The following is a 12,500-nucleotide window of genomic DNA, read 5'->3' as shown; positions in this document are numbered from 1 at the left end:
TAAAAACAAAACAAGAACAAGAACAAATACAAAAACAAGGACAAAAACCATTACATATACAAGCAAAAAACATCTTTACACATTTTCAGGCAATATAACTTTAAAACCATAACTTGTTTTAACAATATATGCATTATTTCTTAATATACATTCTTCAAATATTTCCATTTTCTCGTTCATTTTAAAATAATCATATAAAACTTTCAATTCGTCACTCAAGATCTGCTTATAAAACACACTTATTGGAAGTTCTATTTTCTTTTGTTTCATTAGATTCCTTCTTCTCCATATAGCAAATCTTGCAACTGTTAGCATAAAATTAAGAGCAAACTTATTTTTTGCTTTACCATTAAAACCAAATAAAAAAGTTGTTTCCCATTCTTCTAAAATTATTCTTTTATCAAATAAAAAATCACCTATTATCTTTTTTAACATTTTCATAAAACCATTTAACTTTTTACAATTTACAAACAAATGCATAACACCTTCTTTTTTTTCCATACATACTTTACATTTTTCATCTTGTAACAACCCTATTTTACACAATATCATGTCTGTCTTTATACAATTGTGTCTTAATAAATAATCAAAATTTTCCAACATAGGACTCTTAAAATTAATTCTCACATTTTTCCATATGTTGGATGCATCAAAATTATCAAATAGTTTTCCCCAATACTCAATTGCTTTTGGTATTTTAAAAACAGACTTACATAAACAACCATAAAACATTTTTAAAGTACAATCATTAAAATAAATATTTTCATCTTTTCTTTTTAAAAATACATTCAAATTTTCATACACTTTTACTTTATCTTCAATATTTTTTATCCATTCTACTGGTATGGCTTCTTTTATTTTCAAATATTGCTCCTTTATCAATTGCTTATTTTCTATATCTTCATTTACTTCTAATGTGTCTATGATTGCTTGTAAAGGTAAAAATCCTGGTATTACCTCATATAAAATGTCTTTAACTTGTTTTAGTCCTGCATAATACCAACTCTTATAAAAAAAGGTGTTTCTGTTGAATATAATATGTTGATTTAAAAAGAGTGGTTGCTTCAATAGTTGTTCTCTCCCTTTAAACTCAATATTTACATTTTCTTTGAAACCTTTCCATGCTTTTAAAACTTCTTTATAAAATTCCGGTATCCCCTCTATCATATTGTCCTTAAAATGCATCCATATAAAATCATCCCCCATTTTTCCACACTTATTTATATAAAAACTCATTATTTTTTTCCAAATTAAATCATCCTTTTTTAAAAACTTTTTTACAGTCTTTATTCTCAAACTTTGCTTTCTTATCATTGGATCTATCAGTCCCAAACCTCCCTTATCTACCTCTCCAATAATTGTGTCATAAGCTATTTTAGCTGGTTTACCATCCCACATAAAATTTAAAATACATGTTTTTATTCTTTTATACACCCATGTTGGCAGACTAACCACATTTAAAATATACCACATCTTAGATAAAAAAAGAGAGTTTAAAACCAATACTTTCCCTTTTATAAATAATTGTCTTTGTTTCCAAAAGTTTAGTCTTTTTTCCATTTTTCCTATAGTCTCCTCCCAAACCAGATCTCTTGTTCTAATTTCATCTCTTCCTAGTGTTATTCCTAAAATTTTTAGTTCATTCTTCTGTTCTTTAAAGTTCCATTGTCTTCCTAAAATATCTACCTTCCCCATTCTCATATATTCAGTCTTATCATTATTGACTTTAGCCCCTGTTCCACCACAATATTTTCCCAATATTAACATTGCCTTCTCAATACTCTTAAAATCTTTTAAAAACAAAGTGGTATCATCTGCATATTGAAATATTTTCTGATGTACTTCCTCATTTTCCAAAACTATTCCTTGTATCTGTTTTTCTTTGTTTATTGCAAGTCCTAATGGCTCAGCAACTAAAGTGTATAGTAGTGCTGATAATGGACATCCCTGCCTTATTGACCTTGATATCTTAATCAAATCTGTTAAAAACCCATTTACTTTTATACAACTTAAAATATCATTATAAAAACATTTCATCCATGCAATAAAAATTCCCCCAAAACCAAATTGTTCCAATATATCAAATAAATATTTGTGCTCTACTCTATCAAATGCCTTTTCCAGATCTATACTAATCAAATATCCTTCTTTACCTTTTTCTTTCATATACCACATTAAATCTCTAATACTTGTTACTATATCCGATATATCACGGTTTAAAACACCATATGCTTGATTTGTTTTTATAATGTTTGGAATCACTTTTTTCAGTCTGTTTGCTAAAATCTTGGCCAGTATCTTGTAATCAGTATTTAACATGCTCAATGGTCTATAATTTTTAAGCTCTTCTCTTTCCCCTTTATTTTTATATATTATCTTAATTATTCCTTTCTTCATACTTTCACTTAACTTTTTCTGTTTAAAAATATCAATAAATAAATCATGCAAAATTGGCGTTAAAACATTCTTAAAAACCTTATAAAATTCAGCTGGTAAACCATCTAGGCCTGAACTTTTCCCATTACTCATCTGATCTATAGCTTCATCTATTTCTTCTTCTTCTATTTCCTTATCACACATTTTCTTATCTTCTTCATTTACTTTTGTTTCAATTTGATTCAATAAAAACTCTTCATCTTCCTCATTTATTTTATCTTTTTTAAATAAAATAGCATAAAAATCCTTCACTTCATTTAAAATACCTTCTTTTTCTTTCACAACCTTTCCGTTTTTTGAAATACTTTTTATCATTTCTGCTTGTTTTCTTGTTTTTTCCAAATCATAAAAAAAATGTGTACTCCTTTCTCCTTCTACTGTATTTTTCGCTCTACTTCTTATTTTAGCTCCCATGCACTTTGCCTCTTCTATTTTTTTCAATTTCTCTTCTAATATCACTATTCTATTCCCATCCATCCTTCCTTCTGACACTTTTTTCATTTCTTCTTCCCATTCCTTGTTTAATAATCTTTCTTTACTTTTCTTTATTCTTTGCATTTTCTTTGAATATTCAATAGATAGTTTTTTAATATCTATTTTTAAATTATCCCACCACACACTTTTTGCTTCTTCATATAGGACATTATTAATGTTATTTATTATATAATTTTCTACTTCCATTTTATAAATGTCATTTTTTAAAAGTTCCGTATTAAAAACCCACACCCCTGGCCCTCTCTCTACACCACTATAATCAATGATTACATTTAAAAAATCATGATCACTTCCACTAAACATTTTGTAAAATACTTTTGTAACGAAACTTCCCAAATGTCTGTTACATAATACCAAATCAATTCTACTTTGTTTTAAAACTTTGTTTACCATTTGTCTTCTTGAATATTCTCTTTTTACTCTGTTTCTTTCCCTCCATAAATCTATAAATCTGTGTTTTCCCATAACTTTCTTTAATTCTTTTCTCCCAACATCTGCTCTATACACCATGTAATCCTCCACATCTATTCGTTCTAAAACAGTATTAAAATCACCAATTAAAATCGAACATTTATATTTCTCTATTAGAACATCCATTTCTTTAAAAAAAGTAGCACGTTCTAGGTCTTCATTTGGTGCATGAATATTACATATTGTTATTTCTTCTTCTTTTCCTTCGACCTTGACCATCAATGTCCTTCCTATCTTATCCGTAAATATAACTGTTGCTTTTTGTATTGTACCCCTTCTTATTAAAATTGCTACTCCTTTTTTCCTATTAGGATCATTATTGTAAAAAAATTCCCCGTCCCATATTTTCTTCAAATCATTTGTTTTTTCATCATTCCATCCTGTCTCTTGTATACATATTATGTCATTTTTCTTTGTCAAATGATTAATATTCTCAAATTTAGTCATAGTTGACAATCCCCTTGCATTGATTGAAACTATGCTCAATTGACTCATATACAAAATAAAAGTAACATAGAAACAAACAAAAAAACTCATCACTTTGGTTCAGTCTCTTTCAAAACCGCATCTCCTGGTCCAGTCCTTTCAGCTTTTTTCCTATTTTTTTCTTTAGATTCTCTTCTTATTCTTTGTTTCTCCATCACCTTCTCAATGTTAATTTGTCCTGTTGTTTTTAGTTTACTCCCCCCACTCAAAATGTTTTTCTTCCCACTTTCATTTCCACCAATAGTTTTATTCTTAGTGTCTCTTACCTCATCTATGTTTGTACTGTCCTTTGGTCCATCATTGTCATCTTCTTTGTTTTTCATCCCATCCTGTTCAACTTTATCTGCAATTATTTGTAGTTCTGTCATCGTTTCTGTCTCTTCTTCTCCATCCCGTTCGTCTTTACTTCCTCCTTCTTCTCTGCTCTGTATATCCATTATTAATCCACGTGTTTGTTGTAGTACACTTCCTTCATCATCCTCTTCCACATTCACCTCGTCGTTGAGTGTCTCCGTCTCCATTTCCTCATGTTCCTCTTCGTATGTTTCACATCTGCACCTGAGAAATGCCTTTCCGCAGCCTTGGCACCGCGGGGCTTTGCAGTCCCGTGCATAATGCCCCTGCTCCAGGCATTCTCTGCATATTAATTGTGGACAGTCCTTTTTTTCATGATCCACACTCGCACATATTCTACACGTCTTCACCTGGTGATCATGAATCACCCTGAAAAACTGCCATCCTTCTTCCGTTTCGAATCTTGTGTTATATGGCAGAGACACCACGTCTTTTGGAAATTTAACTCGTATAAATCTTGTTCCATCCGCCACAATTGTCCCAGGGTAATACCTTCTTCTCAGAGGAAGTATCGGTGTAACCCCCCAGCTTGTCAGTTTTTGTAAAACATCCTCATCATTAATATAGTTTGGCAATTGTAAAAAAGATACCATCCTTTCCGTTCCACAAAGTTTTGTTATTTCACAACATTGTCCATTTATTTGTATTCCATCCAATAATTGTTCACAGTCTTATTCTTTCTCCAATGTAAGTTCATATTCAAATTCAGTTTTTTTCCTTAGTCCATATAATTTTCCCAATCCAGTTTTGTCCTCCACAGCTTTAATTATCATCATAACCGTTAGTTGTTCTGGGTTTTTCACATTCATTGTTAACGTTGTTTCTTTTTTGTACTCTCTCTGGTATCTCATTTTTCCTCTCAACTTATTTATCATTTCATCTTTTTGACTTTTCTCTTGTCTCTTTTCACCATTTACATCATCCTTTTCTTTACCTTGTATCTTCTGTTGTTCAGTCCTTCCTTTATCCATTTCAACTCCATTTCTCTTCTTTCTCGAAACCACAGATGCCCATGTTTCGTTGTCATCTTTATCTTTTCCATTGTCCTTTTCTTTGTTCCTTTCAGTGTAATCATTATCCTCAATCTCTTGGTCTAATATCCGTTCCTGTTCCATAGCCATAGTATCAGTCATTTTGAAAAATAAATAAATAAATAAATAAAACCTCAGAAAGTAAAATACCTGTCTGAGGTTTAAACAAAACTAAATTAAGAAGACAGCTAGTAACTTAATGAATTATCAAAAGAAATCACAATAAAGAAAAACAAAAAATAGGAGAGCCTTTCTCTCCAAACTGCCACCTCACACTTCCTGGATCAGACGAGATCGGGCGTGACCAAGGTGGTATGGCCGTAAGCGAAAACTGCTGCCAAAATTGGGCCATTTAAAAGGTTAGACCATTAATGAAGAAAACTAAGAAGAACTTTTGAAAAAACTCAAACTCTTTCATGCTCTCTGAAGAATCTCAGAGACTTTTAAAGGCTTTCTGAAGAAGCTCAGTGAGTCTTTTTTTTAAACTAAGAGGAACTTTTGAAAAAACTCAAACTCTTTCATGCTCTCTGAAGAATCTCAGAGACTTTTAAAGGCTTTCTGAAGAAGCTCAGGGACTCTTTTTTTTTTTTAAATCAAAAAAGCTTACAGCACCTGGTATTCCCAGGCGGTCTCCCATCCAAGTACTAACCAGGCCCGACCCTGCTTAGCTTCCGAGATCAGACGAGATCGGGCGTGACCAAGGTGGTATGGCCGTAAGCGAAAACTGCTGCCAAAATTGGGCTATTTAAAAGGTTAGACCATTAATGAAGAAAACTAAGAAGAACTTTTGAAAAAACTCAAACTCTTTCATGCTCTCTGAAGAATCTCAGAGACTTTTAAAGGCTTTCTGAAGAAGCTCAGTGAGTCTTTTTTTTAAACTAAGAAGAACTTTTGAAAAAACTCAAACTCTTTCATGCTCTCTGAAGAATCTCAGAGACTTTTAAAGGCTTTCTGAAGAAGCTCAGTGAGTCTTTTTTTTAAACTAAGAAGAACTTTTGAAAAAACTCAAACTCTTTCATGCTCTCTGAAGAATCTCAGAGACTTTTAAAGGCTTTCTGAAGAAGCTCAGGGACTCTTTTTTTTTTAAAATCAAAAAAGCTTACAGCACCTGGTATTCCCAGGCGGTCTCCCATCCAAGTACTAACCAGGCCCGACCCTGCTTAGCTTCCGAGATCAGACGAGATCGGGCGTGACCAAGGTGGTATGGCCGTAAGCTAAAACTGCTGCCAAAATTGGGCCATTTAAAAGGTTAGACCATTAATGAAGAAAACTAAGAAGAACTTTTGAAAAAACTCAAACTCTTTCATACTCTCTGTAGAATCTCAGAGACTTTTAAAGGCTTTCTGAAGAAGCTCAGTGAGTCTTTTTTTTAAACTAAGAAGAACTTTTGAAAAAACTCAAACTCTTTCATGCTCTCTGAAGAATCTCAGAGACTTTTAAAGGCTTTCTGAAGAAGCTCAGGGACTCTTTTTTTTTTTTTTTTTTTTATATCAAAAAAGCTTACAGCACCTGGTATTCCCAGGCGGTCTCCCATCCAAGTACTAACCAGGCCCGACCCTGCTTAGCTTCCGAGATCAGACGAGATCGGGCGTGACCAAGGTGGTATGGCCGTAAGCGAAAACTGCTGCCAAAATTGGGCCATTTAAAAGGTTAGACCATTAATGAAGAAAACTAAGAAGAACTTTTGAAAAAACTCAAACTCTTTCATAATCTCTGAAGAATCTCAGAGACTTTTAAAGGCTTTCTGAAGAAGCTCAGTGAGTCTTTTTTTTAAACTAAGAAGAACTTTTGAAAAAACTGAAACTCTTTCATGCTCTCTGAAGAATCTCAGAGACTTTTAAAGGCTTTCTGCAGAAGCTCAGTGAGTCTTTTTTTTTAAACTAAGAGGAACTTTTGAAAAAACTCAAACTCTTTCATGCTCTCTGAAGAATCTCAGAGACGTTTAAAGGCTTTCTGAAGAAGCTCAGGGACTCTTTTTTTTTTTTAAATCAAAAAAGCTTACAGCACCTGGTATTCCCAGGCGGTCTCCCATCCAAGTACTAACCAGGCCCGACCCTGCTTAGCTTCCGAGATCAGACGAGATCGGGCGTGACCAAGGTGGTATGGCCGTAAGCTAAAACTGCTGCCAAAATTGGGCCATTTAAAAGGTTAGACCATTAATGAAGAAAACTAAGAAGAACTTTTGAAAAAACTCAAACTCTTTCATGCTCTCTGAAGAATCTCAGAGACTTTTAAAGGCTTTCTGAAGAAGCTCAGTGAGTCTTTTTTTTAAACTAAGAGGAACTTTTGAAAAAACTCAAACTCTTTCATGCTCTCTGAAGAATCTCAGAGACTTTTAAAGGCTTTCTGAAGAAGCTCAGGGACTCTTTTTTTTTTTTAAATCAAAAAAGCTTACAGCACCTGGTATTCCCAGGCGGTCTCCCATCCAAGTACTAACCAGGCCCGACCCTGCTTAGCTTCCGAGATCAGACGAGATCGGGCGTGACCAAGGTGGTATGGCCTTAAGCGAAAACTGCTGCCAAAATTGGGCTATTTAAAAGGTTAGACCATTAATGAAGAAAACTAAGAAGAACTTTTGAAAAAACTCAAACTCTTTCATGCTCTCTGAAGAATCTCAGAGACTTTTAAAGGCTTTCTGAAGAAGCTCAGTGAGTCTTTTTTTTAAACTAAGAAGAACTTTTGAAAAAACTCAAACTCTTTCATGCTCTCTGAAGAATCTCAGAGACTTTTAAAGGCTTTCTGAAGAAGCTCAGTGAGTCTTTTTTTTAAACTAAGAAGAACTTTTGAAAAAACTCAAACTCTTTCATGCTCTCTGAAGAATCTCAGAGACTTTTAAAGGCTTTCTGAAGAAGCTCAGGGACTCTTTTTTTTTTTTAAATCAAAAAAGCTTACAGCACCTGGTATTCCCAGGCGGTCTCCCATCCAAGTACTAACCAGGCCCGACCCTGCTTAGCTTCCGAGATCAGACGAGATCGGGCGTGACCAAGGTGGTATGGCCGTAAGCGAAAACTGCTGCCAAAATTGGGCTATTTAAAAGGTTAGACCATTAATGAAGAAAACTAAGAAGAACTTTTGAAAAAACTCAAACTCTTTCAACCTCTCTGAAGAATCTCAGAGACTTTTAAAGGCTTTCTGAAGAAGCTCATGGAGTCTTTTTTTTAAACTAAGAAGAACTTTTGAAAAAACTCAAACTCTTTCATGCTCTCTGAAGAATCTCAGAGACTTTTAAAGGCTTTCTGAAGAAGCTCAGTGAGTCTTTTTTTTAAACTAAGAAGAACTTTTGAAAAAACTCAAACTCTTTCATGCTCTCTGAAGAATCTCAGAGACTTTTAAATGCTTTCTGAAGAAGCTCAGTGAGTCTTTTTTTTAAACTAAGAAGAACTTTTGAAAAAACTCAAACTCTTTCATGCTCTCTGAAGAATCTCAGAGACTTTTAAAGGCTTTCTGAAGAAGCTCAGGGACTCTTTTTTTTTTTTAAATCAAAAAAGCTTACAGCACCTGGTATTCCCAGGCGGTCTCCCATCCAAGTACTAACCAGGCCCGACCCTGCTTAGCTTCCGAGATCAGACGAGATCGGGCGTGACCAAGGTGGTATGGCCGTAAGCTAAAACTGCTGCCAAAATTGGGCCATTTAAAAGGTTAGACCATTAATGAAGAAAACTAAGAAGAACTTTTGAAAAAACTCAAACTCTTTCATGCTCTCTGAAGAATCTCAGAGACTTTTAAAGGCTTTCTGAAGAAGCTCAGTGAGTCTTTTTTTTAAACTAAGAAGAACTTTTGAAAAAACTCAAACTCTTTCATGCTCTCTGAAGAATCTCAGAGACTTTTAAAGGCTTTCTGAAGAAGCTCAGGGACTCTTTTTTTTTTTTTAAATCAAAAAAGCTTACAGCACCTGGTATTCCCAGGCGGTCTCCCATCCAAGTACTAACCAGGCCCGACCCTGCTTAGCTTCCGAGATCAGACGAGATCGGGCGTGACCAAGGTGGTATGGCCGTAAGCGAAAACTGCTGCCAAAATTGGGCTATTTAAAAGGTTAGACCATTAATGAAGAAAACTAAGAAGAACTTTTGAAAAAACTCAAACTCTTTCATGCTCTCTGAAGAATCTCAGAGACTTTTAAAGGCTTTCTGAAGAAGCTCAGTGAGTCTTTTTTTTAAACTAAGAAGAACTTTTGAAAAAACTCAAACTCTTTCATGCTCTCTGAAGAATCTCAGAGACTTTTAAAGGCTTTCTGCAGAAGCTCAGTGAGTCTTTTTTTTTAAACTAAGAGGAACTTTTGAAAAAACTCAAACTCTTTCATGCTCTCTGAAGAATCTCAGAGACTTTTAAAGGCTTTCTGAAGAAGCTCAGGGACTCTTTTTTTTTTTTTAAATCAAAAAAGCTTACAGCACCTGGTATTCCCAGGCGGTCTCCCTTCCAAGTACTAACCAGGCCCGACCCTGCTTAGCTTCCGAGATCAGACGAGATCGGGCGTGACCAAGGTGGTATGGCCGTAAGCGAAAACTGCTGCCAAAATTGGGCTATTTAAAAGGTTAGACCATTAATGAAGAAAACTAAGAAGAACTTTTGAAAAAACTCAAACTCTTTCATGCTCTCTGAAGAATCTCAGAGACTTTTAAAGGCTTTCTGAAGAAGCTCAGTGAGTCTTTTTTTTAAACTAAGAAGAACTTTTGAAAAAACTCAAACTCTTTCATGCTCTCTGAAGAATCTCAGAGACTTTTAAAGGCTTTCTGAAGAAGCTCAGTGAGTCTTTTTTTTAAACTAAGAAGAACTTTTGAAAAAACTCAAACTCTTTCATGCTCTCTGAAGAATCTCAGAGACTTTTAAAGGCTTTCTGAAGAAGCTCAGGGACTCTTTTTTTAAACTAAGAAGAATTTTTGAAAAAACTCAAACTCTTTCATGCTCTCTGAAGAATCTCAGAGACTTTTAAAGGCTTTCTGAAGAAGCTCAGTGAGTCTTTTTTTTAAAGTAAGAAGAACTTTTGAAAAAACTCAAACTCTTTCATGCTCTCTGAAGAATCTCAGAGACTTTTAAAGGCTTTCTGAAGAAGCTCAGGGACTCTTTTTTTTTTTTTAAATCAAAAAAGCTTACAGCACCTGGTATTCCCAGGAGGTCTCCCATCCAAGTACTAACCAGGCCCAACCCTGCTTAGCTTCCGAGATCAGACGAGATCGGGCGTGACCAAGGTGGTATGGCCGTAAGCGAAAACTGCTGCCAAAATTGGGCTATTTAAAAGGTTAGACCATTAATGAAGAAAACTAAGAAGAACTTTTGAAAAAACTCAAACTCTTTCAACCTCTCTGAAGAATCTCAGAGACTTTTAAAGGCTTTCTGAAGAAGCTCAGTGAGTCTTTTTTTTAAACTAAGAAGAACTTTTGAAAAAACTCAAACTCTTTCATGCTCTCTGAAGAATCTCAGAGACTTTTAAAGGCTTTCTGAAGAAGCTCAGGGACTCTTTTTTTAAACTAAGAAGAATTTTTGAAAAAACTCAAACTCTTTCATGCTCTCTGAAGAATCTCAGAGACTTTTAAAGGCTTTCTGAAGAAGCTCAGTGAGTCTTTTTTTTAAAGTAAGAAGAACTTTTGAAAAAACTCAAACTCTTTCATGCTCTCTGAAGAATCTCAGAGACTTTTAAAGGCTTTCTGAAGAAGCTCAGGGACTCTTTTTTTTTTTTTAAATCAAAAAAGCTTACAGCACCTGGTATTCCCAGGCGGTCTCCCATCCAAGTACTAACCAGGCCCGACCCTGCTTAGCTTCCGAGATCAGACGAGATCGGGCGTGACCAAGGTGGTATGGCCTTAAGCGAAAACTGCTGCCAAAATTGGGCTATTTAAAAGGTTAGACCATTAATGAAGAAAACTAAGAAGAACTTTTGAAAAAACTCAAACTCTTTCATACTCTCTGTAGAATCTCAGAGACTTTTAAAGGCTTTCTGAAGAAGCTCAGTGAGTCTTTTTTTTAAACTAAGAAGAACTTTTGAAAAAACTCAAACTCTTTCATGCTCTCTGAAGAATCTCAGAGACTTTTAAAGGCTTTCTGAAGAAGCTCAGGGACTCTTTTTTTAAACTAAGAAGAACTTTTGAAAAAACTCAAACTCTTTCATGCTCTCTGAAGAATCTCAGAGACTTTTAAAGGCTTTCTGAAGAAGCTCAGTGAGTCTTTTTTTTAAAGTAAGAAGAACTTTTGAAAAAACTCAAACTCTTTCATGCTCTCTGAAGAATCTCAGAGACTTTTAAAGGCTTTCTGAAGAAGCTCAGGGACTCTTTTTTTAAACTAAGAAGAACTTTTGAAAAAACTCAAACTCTTTCATGCTCTCTGAAGAATCTCAGAGACTTTTAAAGGCTTTCTGAAGAAGCTCAGTGAGTCTTTTTTTTAAACTAAGAGGAACTTTTGAAAAAACTCAAACTCTTTCATGCTCTCTGAAGAATCTCAGAGACTTTTAAAGGCTTTCTGAAGAAGCTCAGGGACTCTTTTTTTTTTTTTAAATCAAAAAAGCTTACAGCACCTGGTATTCCCAGGCGGTCTCCCATCCAAGTACTAACCAGGCCCGACCCTGCTTAGCTTCCGAGATCAGACGAGATCGGGCGTGACCAAGGTGGTATGGCCTTAAGCGAAAACTGCTGCCAAAATTGGGCTATTTAAAAGGTTAGACCATTAATGAAGAAAACTAAGAAGAACTTTTGAAAAAACTCAAACTCTTTCATACTCTCTGTAGAATCTCAGAGACTTTTAAAGGCTTTCTGAAGAAGCTCAGTGAGTCTTTTTTTTAAACTAAGAAGAACTTTTGAAAAAACTCAAACTCTTTCATGCTCTCTGAAGAATCTCAGAGACTTTTAAAGGCTTTCTGAAGAAGCTCAGGGACTCTTTTTTTAAACTAAGAAGAACTTTTGAAAAAACTCAAACTCTTTCATGCTCTCTGAAGAATCTCAGAGACTTTTAAAGGCTTTCTGAAGAAGCTCAGTGAGTCTTTTTTTTAAAGTAAGAAGAACTTTTGAAAAAACTCAAACTCTTTCATGCTCTCTGAAGAATCTCAGAGACTTTTAAAGGCTTTCTGAAGAAGCTCAGGGACTCTTTTTTTTTTTTTAAATCAAAAAAGCTTACAGCACCTGGTATTCCCAGGCGGTCTCCCATCCAAGTACTAACCAGGCCCGACCCTGCTTAGCTTCCGAGATCAGACGAGATCGGGCGTGACCAAGGTGGTATGGCCGTAAGCGAAAACTGCTGCCA

At 34.7% G+C, this 12,500-nt stretch overlaps 13 non-coding genes across 13 annotated transcripts; all 13 read right to left on the bottom strand.

Annotated features, from left to right (window-relative positions):
- Window positions 1–5,873: 5,873 nt before the first annotated feature.
- On the bottom strand, window positions 5,874–5,992 carry LOC143716618 (5S ribosomal RNA). The gene has a single exon (XR_013196083.1). It is a non-coding gene; the product is annotated as a 5S ribosomal RNA (ribosomal RNA).
- Window positions 5,993–6,369: 377 nt separating this feature from the next.
- LOC143716617 (5S ribosomal RNA) lies at window positions 6,370–6,488 on the bottom strand. Its single transcript, XR_013196082.1, has one exon. It is a non-coding gene; the product is annotated as a 5S ribosomal RNA (ribosomal RNA).
- A 282-nt stretch (window positions 6,489–6,770) lies between these two features.
- LOC143716616 (5S ribosomal RNA) lies at window positions 6,771–6,889 on the bottom strand. The gene has a single exon (XR_013196081.1). It is a non-coding gene; the product is annotated as a 5S ribosomal RNA (ribosomal RNA).
- A 379-nt stretch (window positions 6,890–7,268) lies between these two features.
- Window positions 7,269–7,387, bottom strand: LOC143716615 (5S ribosomal RNA). The gene has a single exon (XR_013196080.1). It is a non-coding gene; the product is annotated as a 5S ribosomal RNA (ribosomal RNA).
- A 274-nt stretch (window positions 7,388–7,661) lies between these two features.
- On the bottom strand, window positions 7,662–7,780 carry LOC143716732 (5S ribosomal RNA). Its single transcript, XR_013196194.1, has one exon. It is a non-coding gene; the product is annotated as a 5S ribosomal RNA (ribosomal RNA).
- Window positions 7,781–8,158: 378 nt separating this feature from the next.
- Window positions 8,159–8,277, bottom strand: LOC143716614 (5S ribosomal RNA). Its single transcript, XR_013196079.1, has one exon. It is a non-coding gene; the product is annotated as a 5S ribosomal RNA (ribosomal RNA).
- Window positions 8,278–8,759: 482 nt separating this feature from the next.
- Window positions 8,760–8,878, bottom strand: LOC143716612 (5S ribosomal RNA). The gene has a single exon (XR_013196077.1). It is a non-coding gene; the product is annotated as a 5S ribosomal RNA (ribosomal RNA).
- Window positions 8,879–9,153: 275 nt separating this feature from the next.
- On the bottom strand, window positions 9,154–9,272 carry LOC143716611 (5S ribosomal RNA). The gene has a single exon (XR_013196076.1). It is a non-coding gene; the product is annotated as a 5S ribosomal RNA (ribosomal RNA).
- A 380-nt stretch (window positions 9,273–9,652) lies between these two features.
- On the bottom strand, window positions 9,653–9,771 carry LOC143716679 (5S ribosomal RNA). Its single transcript, XR_013196142.1, has one exon. It is a non-coding gene; the product is annotated as a 5S ribosomal RNA (ribosomal RNA).
- Window positions 9,772–10,357: 586 nt separating this feature from the next.
- Window positions 10,358–10,476, bottom strand: LOC143716655 (5S ribosomal RNA). The gene has a single exon (XR_013196119.1). It is a non-coding gene; the product is annotated as a 5S ribosomal RNA (ribosomal RNA).
- A 482-nt stretch (window positions 10,477–10,958) lies between these two features.
- Window positions 10,959–11,077, bottom strand: LOC143716731 (5S ribosomal RNA). The gene has a single exon (XR_013196193.1). It is a non-coding gene; the product is annotated as a 5S ribosomal RNA (ribosomal RNA).
- A 689-nt stretch (window positions 11,078–11,766) lies between these two features.
- On the bottom strand, window positions 11,767–11,885 carry LOC143716730 (5S ribosomal RNA). Its single transcript, XR_013196192.1, has one exon. It is a non-coding gene; the product is annotated as a 5S ribosomal RNA (ribosomal RNA).
- A 482-nt stretch (window positions 11,886–12,367) lies between these two features.
- Window positions 12,368–12,486, bottom strand: LOC143716610 (5S ribosomal RNA). Its single transcript, XR_013196075.1, has one exon. It is a non-coding gene; the product is annotated as a 5S ribosomal RNA (ribosomal RNA).
- Between the last annotated feature and the right edge of the window lie 14 nt (window positions 12,487–12,500).

This window comes from Siphateles boraxobius, unplaced genomic scaffold (genome assembly GCF_051911475.1).
Source record: "Siphateles boraxobius isolate OS27281-9 unplaced genomic scaffold, OSU_SipBor_1 6, whole genome shotgun sequence".
Taxonomy (NCBI): domain Eukaryota; kingdom Metazoa; phylum Chordata; class Actinopteri; order Cypriniformes; family Leuciscidae; genus Siphateles; species Siphateles boraxobius.
This window is presented reverse-complemented; position numbering and strand designations above follow the sequence as displayed.